General features: G+C 40.1%; 1 protein-coding gene across 1 annotated transcript in view; it reads left to right on the top strand.

Annotated features, from left to right (window-relative positions):
• The first annotated feature begins 317 nt into the window (after positions 1–317).
• Positions 318–12,818, top strand: part of dab1a (DAB adaptor protein 1a) — a 190,492-nt gene continuing 177,991 nt past the window's right edge. Inside the window, 1 exon segment of the mRNA XM_077220751.1 lies at positions 318–496. The gene's annotated coding sequence lies outside the window, so the exon portion shown is untranslated.

The following is a 12,818-nucleotide window of genomic DNA, read 5'->3' as shown; positions in this document are numbered from 1 at the left end:
TTTTTTTTTGTTTTTTTTTCAGCAAATAAGTTGATGATAATTTCTGCCATCATAAATCCCCCAACACATCTTCTTCTGTCTTTATATTCTTTTGCACATCTTAGCTTTTTGGCGTTGAAAACTCTCGGTCGCCCCTCCCACTCCTTGCGGCGTCCCCTGAAACCAAGAAATCAGGACAGCTCGGCGCTCGACGGGTTAACGCGCACTCGCGCTCGTGATTGGCTGCGGGAGCGGCGCTTTTAGAGAGAGGTAACCAGGCAACTTCAGCTGGAACAGCGGAGAGAAAGAACAGGGTAAAGGGGAAAAGAAGCGCAAAAAATCCCATCAGTTTTGGTGTGCGATAGAAAGGATGTAGTCCAGGTCTGTGGCTGTATGTCCCCGGCATGGGAAAGTGGATTACTGCTCTTCTACAGAGGGTATAGAGACTGGATACGGAGTGATTGCGCGTGGATTTTTTATAATGAGAAGAATGGGATCTGAACGCACCAGTTTAAAGGTAAGAGGGTTTGTCTTAAGGATGTGATTCGTGTTGACCTATGAAAAAAAAAAAAACGGCTTCGGTGCTGTTGCAATGAAACTTGTCCATGTGGAACATAACATCTTCCTGCGCTTCGGTGATGGAGTTATGTCGGTATTGTATTCACGCATCTAAAGCAATTGGAGAGATATGAATAAACAGTTATCCCACATTTGATTTGCGAGGAAATGAGCCGAACCAACTGCCACCAGTTGACGGTGATCATGCGTCCACGCGCGTATGGAGAGGAGCGGCGTTTGCTGCATTGACATCCATGTTCTGCCCTCCTCGAGAACGATTGCTCAACTGAGATTTACTACAACGCTCCGTATTTAACACCTTTTCCATTCACCGCGGAGCAGAGAGGTCTTGTAGCTCACTCAATAAGTGCTATATGCTTGCACTCAGTTGAAACTGCAGTAGAAGATATGTTCGCTAAACGCTAGAGTACTAGTTCAAGACAAGGTAGCGTGAACTTTCCATGTGTTTAAATGTGTTAGGGGTAAAGAAAAGAGTAGATTTTGTTTGTTTGGTTCAGACAGGATGATCGGTCAGCAGGGGCTCCGCGGCAGCAGAATCCCGCATTAATCGTACTGCCCGTGTGTGCGCGCGCGCGCGCGCTCCTGCGCGTGTGACCGGGAACCACCATCCGGGCGGCGTGAATTCGTTACTCGCACTCTAAGAATCTGTCAACTGACTTGGGGCACCAGCGACCCCGTTAAAAGCGTCTCTACGTGGCGTTTTATGAACGTTTGCGCTGCAGGAATATGTATTCCTTCAGTGTTTGAAGCGTTAGAAACGGGAGCGCGTAAGGATGATGTGCTTTGACAGAGAACATCCTTTTCTGACTGCCTGCGGACCGCTGCTTGTAGTAACACTGAGAGGTGTAGTTTCAAAACGAAAAACGGTCCCCTCGACGTTTACGAAGTATAAAACGCTTAATACGACAGCGAATCTGTCGTGTTGCCTTCACGTGCGGTTCCACTAAGCGGAGCTCGGTCGGAAGGACAAAAGCGCCAGTGACTGGAATGTCCGGTGAGGAAGACTTTACGATATAGTAACACCTAAAATAACCTACATTGTGGTGGTGACAAGCCAACGGTCTCCACAAGGGAAGCAAAAAACAGTTTAACCTAGACTACTAAGTAATGTCTCGATGAACATAAACATGTGGAATGATTTGTGTGAGGGTTATAGCTTTGGGATTAAATGATAGCAAACGCCATTTCATCGATAAAAAAAAAAAAACACAAGTCAATGAAAAGTCCTCATTATGATAGAAAACAAATGTGTATGACAGTTTCATGATTAAACAAAGATTTGTACAAATTCGTGTGTAAAAAAATACATAGGGAACCTCACAAGTGTACACAGCAGATCATCCATCGAACTGTTAAGTCGTCCTTAACATATTTTACCAATTCAAAGGCAGCACCTTTCCATCTGTTTTTTCTGATGATAATTCTGAACCTTACATGCCTCCATAGTATTGATGGTTGAACATTCATAGTCACAAAGGTGTATTTTGTTTCTTTTATATTTGTGTCTGAACTCATCCAGGTGTCAGGTGTTCATTGGCAGCCCCTTGTTTTTAGGTCAGTGGTTAATGTCACCCATCTTTTTGTGTGGTTCAGCCATCAATTTGTGTTTATTTTCAGCTGAATGCTATTTCATTGTTGTGTTTTTAGGCAGAACTACTATTGTGAATTGTTTATAATTACGGTTTTATTGATAGATAGATAAATAGAGATGGATGGAAGATTGATAGATAGATAGATAGATAGATAGATAGATAGATAGATAGATAGATAGATAGATAGATGGGTAGATAGGCATATAGATAGAATGACGGATGGATGGATAACGTAGATAGATAAACATATATATATAGATGGATGGATGGATAAACAGATAGATTGATGGATGATGGATAGGTAGATAGACAGACAGACAGACAGGTGATGGCTGGCTAATAAACAGACAGATAGATAGATAGATAGATAGATAGATAGATAGACAGACAGACGGACAAATGATGTATGGATGGATGGAATAAAAGACAGATAGATAGTCAGACAGACAGACAGAATGATAGTTAGATAGATCAAACGAGGATACATACAAAAGGGGGAAAAAAAGTTTGTTTGTTTTTTGCCATAATCAGGTCAGAGTCACAATGCCAACCTGATGGCTCACTCTCCCAACCGCTCAATTACGTCACTGAACTGCTTATAGGTTGCCATTACCATGGCAAAGGTGGTCTGTTCAGTGCTCTGGACTTTTCTGTGTGTATGGCAAGTAGGCCTTTCCTTTTCAGCCTGAATGGGCCCAGCAGGAAACAGTGCATCTCCATGGAGACGCAACACAGAGTGTGGGAACCCTCAAAGCCAACATTGTTTTGCTTTCTCCTCTGTGTTCATTTATTCATTCTACAAGCTGGGGTTTGTTTCGAGGTAATGTAGAACTCAGAGGTAGTAGGGTTCATATTAAGACAAATCTCCTGGGAAACAGCATGTTTAAGCAAACTTAACAATAATGCATATTAGTTTGGCCTGTATAAATTTAATGGCAAACCAAATCAGCTTGCTGTTCTATGTAAATGTCTGTTTAAACGAATTCCAGGATTGGTTTGGTACTTATTTATGTAAAGATGCGGCGAATAGGCCCTAATGACCAGAATAAACCTTATGCAGAGCAGCGCCATGACCGGTATGAAAGCGAGGCTGTGAGGGATAGACTTATATTGTTTTCAGTGGCACCCGTTGTATGAAGCTGTATACATCTCATAGATCACGTAAACTTTTCCACAGCTCATGCTGTCTGGAGTTATTTCTGAGTGCCACTACATTTAAAGTGTAAGTCACACTTTAGTTTTCTGAGGTGTTTGTTGTAAAAGGAATCTAAGGATGTTTTGGGTTGATGGTATTGCACAAAATGGAGCAGCTTGTGTCTCCATCAGATCAGTAGGTGTTGGGGATTCCTGAAGTAGAGCCGTTCCGTGGGGGATGTCCTTTCTCGGAAATCTGTCCGGCATAGAGACGAGGCATCGACTGCCGTTCCTCGTCCTCAGTATTGATCCCTCTGTTCTGAATGACATTATCTGCTCCTGCTAATTAGAGCTCGGGAGTGGGCTCACCCATCGGATGGCATCCGACACTGAGGACATGACACTGAGGCTGAGGGCACAACTGCCACTGTTTTGGCTCAGACTTTTGCACATCAGAAGCTTTCCACTCAAAATTTAGGAGTAAAAGTGACAATTTAAATGCGAAGATGCCATTGCTTGAATGCATTGCATATATTCATTAGGGCTTTGTGTATTTTAGGTATCTCTAGGTGTTGTGTGTGAGACACTAGTGAGCTTTCTATTGCCTTCTAAGGTAACATCCTAATAGGATTGCAAATTCATAAGTGGCCACAGACTAACTCACAATTGATTTAAAGTTTTTTAAAACTTTTTAAAACTTTAAAAGTTTTTCATGTTGCTAAACCAACATCACAACACTCTAATAAGCATAAAATACATAAACACATGAATGTTGGGTGAGTAAACACTGAATTATTTTCATCAATACATTTACTTTTTAAAAGCAAATTTTCTCTATAATAGTGTTGGCATTGTATACGTCTTTTGGCTATAAAGTTGAAACAAATTATTTTAATTTTTACAGATTGGCCCCATTCACTTCCCTTATAAGCTCTGTAGCAAAGATTTAAGCTCATTTTTAAATTAAGAACAAGTGGACATTTACCTTTGTAGTAAAGAACATTATGCCACAAGTGCTCTCTATTGAGCTTAAAGGCCCACTGAAGTGCCTTGGAGTTCGCAGCTTTGTACGATGCGTTGACGTAATTTCCACTGAAACAGGAAGGTAAGGCGGAACATATTGAATGGCCCCTCCCCCTTTTCAAATATCCAATAGCGTTTAGTTTACCACACAGACTCTGATGATGATACGCTGATGATACGTTGGTTTCAGTAGTATAGGTGTGAATCAATTCTAGCCATTTCATTCTTAACCAACGTACAGTTGGAAAAATAAGACTCGAGCGTTTGAGCAACCGAACACGCATCTCCAACCCATATTTCTCCGTGTGACGTGTCAACGATCGCTTTGGCCATGTGGTATTTATAGCATAGGGGGCTGGAAGCTTTAGATTCTAGGGAGCATTTGATTGGACAGAAGATGTGATGAGAAAGTGAAGTCTGCGGTGATGTCATAAAAATCCGTGATACATTATTGCGGAAGCGAGGGACTGTAAGTTTTGAATGCTTATATCTCCTAAATGCGAATTTTGTCATATTTTATAACACACCAGCTTATTCATAACCTTTAGGCTAACATTTTCATACTGAAAGCTAAAAAAACATACAGTTTGATTCCAGGGGGTCTTTAATGTGTATTGAACCCAGGGTATTCCTTTATAATGCTACGTCCTTAGGCAGCTCACTAGGTTTTAGACTAAAGCATATGTACACAGGTTGTACAAGGTGGATGCAGTGGTTCTCTTTGTGCCACATGCTGCAATGCCCTGCTGGCATCTGCCCCATAATCTCCTTAAAATGGCCACAATCTGTCTGCATAGCTATTTGGGGCCAAAAATGACACTGAAACATCAGCCCGCACACAAAGCAAGCTCAGCATACTTTCACATGTAGTCTCATCTTTGTTCCACTGTCTTTTGCTGATGTATAATTCACACACTTGTTCACACTGGCCTTCTGTTCTTGTCTATCGAACCTGCCTTTGAGCACATAACTAACAAATAGCATAACAGTTGCGCATTGATTGCAGAGGACTGCAGTTTCAGGGTCTATAGTCTTGAACATATATCTGCTTTTCATTTACCACATAGCCAGTCTCCAGTTCCTCCTGACTGTTTAAATCAAAATCCCTCCTTGAGCTATGGATAAAGAACCATGCTCATATGTATTTTTATTTTAGTCTGAATAGAAAAAATTAACTCACCCTCAACGAGTGTGCAGTCCCATTTCTCACTGCGGTATAAAGGAACGCAACGCTCCACTGACTTCAGCCTACCCGTAGAAACAAAAGGGAGTAAAAAGGCAGTCAAAAAGTCAATGGTTGATAATTTAGTCCCGCGAGAGTTTCGCTCCAAAGCGAGTTTGATGTGTTGCATTGCAAACAAAGACTGGGAGAAACTCAGAAATGCAGCCCATGCAACAGTCTCAGTACATTAACACTTCAATTAAATTCATTCTTTCAACATTCTCATTTACTCGCGCTCACACTACGACGACTACTCTCCCGGGACTCTTTATTTGAGGTGCTATTTGGCGCTCATTTACATTGTTTTATGCTTTGCATCATCAGAGACTGGTGGTTTTGCATCTCTTCTGTCCTCTGACATTTAAAGACGGTGAAAAGCATAGAGATGAGAAGAAAAGAAAGGAAATTTGTGACATTTTAAGCCTTGCTTTTCTTCTCCACCGCCTTTTGAATACATACACTACTGTTTAAAAGTTAGGGAGCTTTACATATATTTTTTTTTAAATTATGTAAATTATACATAAGTAAATTATGCTCACCAAAGCTGCATTTGTTTGTTGAAAAATACAGTAAAAACAGTAAAATTGTGAAATAGTTTTACAGTTCAAAATAACTGTTTTCTATTTTCATATATTTCATGTAATTTATTGTGATGGTAAAGCAGTATCTTCAGCATCATTACTCCAGTCTTCAGTCACATGATCCTTCAGAAATCATTCTAATATGCTGATTTGGTGCTTGAGAAACATGTCTTATTATTATTAGTGTTTTGCTGCTTAATATGTTTGAGGGAAATGTGATGCTTCAGGATTCTTTGATGAAGCGAAAGTTCAAAAGTACAGTATGTACAAAACTGATTTTAATTTTCAACCTTTTTTATCCCTGTTTTTTTTTCTGTCGACACAGATGAAGACTTGTTGAGCAAAATGGCTGTTGTCCACGTTGTGTCAGTAGGACCAGGTGCCACTTGTGCTTCCAGAGGAAAAACTACTGTCTTTCTTCTGTTCTTTTAAGGGATAATTCAGACAAAATGGCAGTTTTTTCACCCTACATGTGGTTCCAAACCTGTATGTCTTTCTTTCTTCTGTGGAACACAAAAGAAAATGTTGAAAAATGAATCCACTGACTTGGACGGGAAGAACAATCTTCAAAATATCTTCTTTTGCGTTCCGCAGCATTTGGAACCACATGAGGGTGAGTAAATGACAGAATTTTCATTTTTGGTGAACTATTCCTTCAAGGGTTAGCTGGAAAATCAAAAGGAACAAAATGCCTCCCTTAGGTCCCTTGACCTAAGGGCCCGAATTGCTTTTTTTCTGACAACAAATGGTATTAGATTAATTCTGCTCTTACTGTCTTTTCATCTGGTCTAATCTATTGTCTCTCTTCCACTCGAGAGAGAGAGAGAGAGAGAGAGAGAGAGAGAGAGAGAGAGAGAGAGAGAGAGAGAGAGAGAGAGAAAGATTCGGCATGACCTGCTCAGTGGGGCCCCGTTCTGCTTGTATATTAAAAGTGGGGTTCGGCTCTTTAGTATGCGCAGGCCTCTCTGTGCACCATTATCAAGCTGAAATGAAAAGCCTGTATTTTCCATGGCGGACAGAGTGGTGAGCTGCATAGAACTGGAGTGGTGCAGCTGTTATGCGCTCTAGATAGAAGAGGGTGCAGTTGAATGTAAGTACGGAGACATACACACAAACAGAATCAAAGACGTGAGGTTTGCTCTACTAATGTCACCGTAGATTTGTCAGTAATATGGCGGTGTGCATATGCTGCCAGCTGGTGGTATTCTCTGTCAGATGTTAGCCTGAGGGCAAGACAAGCCAGGTCTGTAGTCAAACACTAGGGAATAGCGACACTTTGGCTGTGTAATGAGACACACAAAATGGCTAACTCGGTTTTGTCAAAATGAACAAATAAATTGCTGAAATCCGTCATATAATTTAATCCACGTCATATTTTATCTGTGGAATTATCAGAGATGTCAACAAATAGCGTGTCAAGACTAGGCGTGTACCGAATCTGAACACAGAATTCTCTGAACATTTTTTTGTATCAGAACATTCATTGTTCACGGAGTTCTTCATATTCCAATACTCTGTGAGTGCACTTTTATTAAACAAGCCATGAAATGATTTGACAAGTGCTATTTTCTTTTGTGTGTTGATGCGTTTCATGTCAAAACTATTTGTTGGGGTCACTGTTTTCTGATAAACTAACTTACTTAACTGCTCTGTTGTTATTTTAATTAATTTTCTTTTAATGTATATTTTCGTTTTGTTTCGAGTTAGAAGCTCCACTGCATTACTTATTAGTTCTTATTGAATCTTCAGCTCTGCAGCAAAAGAAATCATATTTTTTGAGAGAATTTGCTGTTTGTTTTGTATGGGGTTAGAATTGTTGCATTATTCCAAATAAATAGTTTGAGATTCACAAACAAATGTAAAGAGTTTCACAAAAATGTATAAAACTCACAAATAAATAAAATGAGATTTGCAGATAAAATAAAAAGATTTACAAATAGGTTTATGTCACAAGCACAACTCTGCCTGGCATTTATTTGTGAGCCGCTTTCTGTGCATTTGTAAATCACTGCCCGCATTTGTGGATTTTGAAACACTTCTAGCGTCGACGTGTAGACAAATCCACAAATAAGTGGACTCCACCCACCGTTTACTCGGACCAATCAGATAACGGCCACATTGAGCTGACCAATCGTAGCATGTTCTCGCTACAACCAATCACGTTAGGCTTTACATTCGGGGCGGTAACTGAATCTTTTTGAAGATATTTGCACCCTTGAAATGGAGCTATAATCTATGGGTTTATAGAAATTGAGATTCATTCAAATTGAGCTGTTTGTGTGGTTAAAACACCCGGTTTCCAAAAGATTGTTGGAGTTTAAGGCTTCTTTAAATTTCCATCAGGATCAACTCAGGATTACACACAAATTATGATCATCACAGATCCCGAGCATCATATAACACCTTCTCTACACGAACTCAAGCGGCGTGCGACACAGCGCGTCAAAAGCAAATAGCCCATTATCTTCCCTGCTGTCGTAGCAGTTTCAAATAATGTAGAACTAACATGTTTGCGATGTTAACACATTTTGCCCATGACGTCTGTTTCCCTACCTGCAGATATACGACGTGTCTATAAACTTCTTTATTGACTAGTGCTGGCTACATGAAAATTCATAATTTGTGATAATGTATACACTGGACGAGGCGCGACACGATGATTCATTGATGGTAAACAGATACCCGTTCTTTATTCTGAAGTAGCGGCTACTACACACAACTACACGGAGGACACATAATTTGTACTTTTGCTTTGTCCAGTGTAGACAGCCTCGTACGGGGTAGACACAATGTAAGAAATGACAAAACGGATGATTTTGTCTTTTAAAGCACAATTGTGGTGACAAATAACTAGCTATAGGACAAATTATGTAGAATACCAAATATCAGCCCAAATGACCATCATTGAAGATGTAACAGCGTGTACTGAGTGGATAATGCAATGCTGGAAAATACATCTTTGAATTTATTTTGGATGCTGTAACTTTTACAATAAAATAGTATTACTTCTGATTCATATGAAATATTATTTGTGATCAAGTGTTTTAACGGATAAATAAATGCAAATCGCTTGTAATGCGTTATACATATTTAATGTTCTATAGATCATTAGATCCATGGACCTGCTGCGTATTTAAAACTTGACTGAAGAAGTGGGAAAAGCTGTTGTGACCGTAATTTTACCTATATTACACAAACTTGCGTATTTCGCATATTTAACTGTTTGAATCCAGTTATTCATTAGTTAGCAACTTATTGATGCTTTTCTATTTTATCATGAATAATGTGACGCTTCCATAACGCGTTGTTCCCATAACAGAGATGTAAGTGCTGTTTCTCTGCCATTTTCAAAGGCTCATAAAAATGTGTCTTGGCTTGATACACAGTCTAATGGTCTAACTCTAACGAAATCCAAATCTTAAACATATTTTACTGAAGCAATATTATTGCATTTACAGTTACTATTTGAGTCAATGCAGATGATTGAGCAAAGTTATTTCAGGGCAAAACCATCCTGATTGTAAAGCCTAATGTGATTGGTTGTAGCGAGAACATGCTACGATTGGTCAGCTCAATGTGGCCGTTATCTGATTGGTTTGAGTAAATGGTGGATGGAGTCCACTTATTTGTGGATTTGTCTGCACGTCGACGCTAGAAGTGTTTCAAAATCCACAGATGCGTGCAGTGATTTACAAATGCACAGAAAGCGGTTCACAAATAAATGTCAGGCAGAGTTGTGTTTGTGATATAAAACACATTTGTACGTTTTTTTATTTATTTGCAAATCTCATTTAATTTTTTTTGTGAAACTCTTTACATTTGTTTGTGAATCTCAATCTATTTATTTGGAATAATGCAACAATTCTAACCCCATAGAGTTTAATGTAATTGAGTATAAGAAAATGCAATCAAAAGACTGTGTGCCACAAAATGATGGCAAGAAATATCGTTCTATTGAGCTGTTGTGTGCACGCAAAACAAACCTATACTATCCGATTTGCGAACAAATGACTCTTATGAACCGACTCTTTTTTGTGAATCAAAAACATACTGTGTGCCCAGTGTAGCCCAATTCTTGAAACAAATGTCTCTTAGTCAGTTCTTTTGATGAATAATTAAAAAGGAGATTTGCAGTTGGAATCCGTCTGAAATTAGTCTGCAATGTATAATTTAAAGCATTAGCAGAGAGAAAATTTAAAAATGGATGTTGTAACTGAAAATCTGTATAACCAACTGAATCAAAAATCAATTTGAATGGAAATCAAGTCGATTCTAAATAAGAGTTACAGGTAAGTGTGAGAACCTTAAACAGGACTTTGTTTATGTTACAGTGCAACAAAACAAATTATGATAAATAACTGCATGTGATATTAGAAGGATTTAAGTGAAAACTTTATTGGACTAAAATTTACACGCCCCTCTAACCAAGATGATTCATTAATATTTTTGGTCTGTTTTATATTGTCAATATTTCCATGCTAGTGGACATTAAATGGCATCAAAACTAACAGACCTGAGGTGTGTCCGAAGTCGCATTCTGTCATTTGATGAGGAATGGACTTTGCAACCATTAAAAAAGTATTAAGTCTATTTAGTATTAATGTGTAGAAAATAAATACAATCTATATGTACTACATCTGCCATGTTGTCATTGTCATGTGACTTACTGCCTCTGTCGCTTCACTGCCATTCACAAATTCTCATGGAGTTGTAAAGTGTCCATCAGATGAACACTTCGAAATTGTGGCGATAGCAGGTCCTTTCCACCTAGTGTTTAATTTGTAATAGTTTGTTAATTTGTAATAATAATTTGTTCACAGTCACACTACTATTTATATAGTATACTATGTAATAGGGAAGTAAACATTTTAGTAGGGAAGTACATGTTGTGGCAGCATGATTTTCAGGGATGTGTGGCATTAATTTCTTTGATGGACATGGACACATCTGTGGTGTGATAGTTTGTCCAAGGTGTGTCAGCTGGGTCACAGCTCATTTGGACCAGAAAAATCACACCGGTGCCAGATCCAGATGTGCCAACCATAAGCATCCAACACCTACTATTCCAGCCTGTCTCCTCCTTTCTCTCCCTCCCTCCCTCCCACTCTCTCTCTATCTCTCTGTTAGTCCTCCTCACTCTATTCTTGAACCAGGAATGTGTGTAGATGTGTTTATTCATGAGAATCAACATAGTGAATGCATCTGGACAGACATAAGACCAGCCTTGAACTCTGGAGACGGCGTGTTTCCATAATGATTACATGTCAAAGAGCTACGGCGTAACATCTCAGGCGGTCTCCTGGCGTTATTGCCCTGGCTGGGAGAGATTTCACTCTCATGTTGCCAGCAAAGCCTTCTGCCCTTGTACTGCAGGAAACTGATTCTGTTTTTTGAATAGTTGCCTGGGAAATCTACTCTCCGGCTTTGCTCGAAACGAACGTACATCTCTCCAGAGCGATTGCTTTTCTCTTGTCCTCTGCTGCATGCTCTGCTAGAAGTAACTGCACTTCACCGTCTCTCTCTTTCTCTTTTACTTGTATGGGGAATTCCATCTACGAATCCCTCTTCTCTTTCCCTTCTCTTATCTCTGTGTGCAGGGAAGGATTCAGAGTTGTGCTTACATATCTGTGCCGAAAAAAGATGAAAGTAGTATTTTTTTCCCTTTTTTGTGTTTTATATAAAAGCAAGGGCTCTTTTGCTTGTGATAACACTCAGCCTCTCCGTCTCTGGAGCACAGTCAGGGTCTAATGCACAGACACTCTATTGCACCCGCGCGTGTCTTCGTAGAACGCATGTGTGTGCGCGCATGTGTTTGAGCAGGGCTATATTAAACTGCCATTCTTGCGACACGGCGTGTCATGCTGAAACCACTGGATAAATGGTTGAGACTCAGCATGCACCAGAAGAATATGGAAAAATGTGTGGAGTAAGACAGAGGGAGGGATGAGATGGATGGATGGAGAGATTGTAGAATGGCATAAGATGGTGAGTCTCATCTGTAATGGTTAGGCAACTGTGCATGGATGCACAAACAAGTAAATTATTCATATGACAATTGGTGTTTTATGGGGTTGAAGATGGTTTGTGACTCCAAGTTCAACTTGCACTCCCAGAGGAAAATTAGCTTTTTCGGAGGTTGAGAGATTTGAGATTTGTTCATGTAGAGAGATATTTCATCATATATTTAAATAATGTCTTGCTCAAATATTGCTTGTGTAGCAATGTTCAGGGAAGAAGGAGGCGGGAACCGGCGAACTATTAAACATACTTTATTTAAAATAAAACAAACAAACCAAAATACCGCCAGCAGCCCCTCGCGGACGACTGCTGGCTAAAATAAAATACAAAAACAAAACACAACACAACTAAAATACAGGCCTGTTCCTCTCTCGATCATCAACGTCGTCGCTCCTCCTTTATGCTTCCGCTCCTCCGTGAGAGATGCGAGACCGGTGTGCTACCCAGGTGTTGCTCATCAGCAATCGCACCACCGGCCTTGCGCCGTTCTCTCACGTCCCTCAGCCGTCCTTCGCCACATACCCCGGCGGCAGCAATCCCTGGGGGGTATGGACCGACAAGCCGAGGGAAACGGAGACGGAAGCATGAGGAGCGACAGATCGAGAGAGGAAAAAAAAACAAAAAAAACTTGGTCCGGTTCCCACAACGCGCTGCCATTTGGTCCCCCACCAGCTGGGCAATCTCCTCCGC

Source organism: Siphateles boraxobius, unplaced genomic scaffold (genome assembly GCF_051911475.1).
Source record: "Siphateles boraxobius isolate OS27281-9 unplaced genomic scaffold, OSU_SipBor_1 8, whole genome shotgun sequence".
Classification (NCBI taxonomy): domain Eukaryota; kingdom Metazoa; phylum Chordata; class Actinopteri; order Cypriniformes; family Leuciscidae; genus Siphateles; species Siphateles boraxobius.
This window is presented reverse-complemented; position numbering and strand designations above follow the sequence as displayed.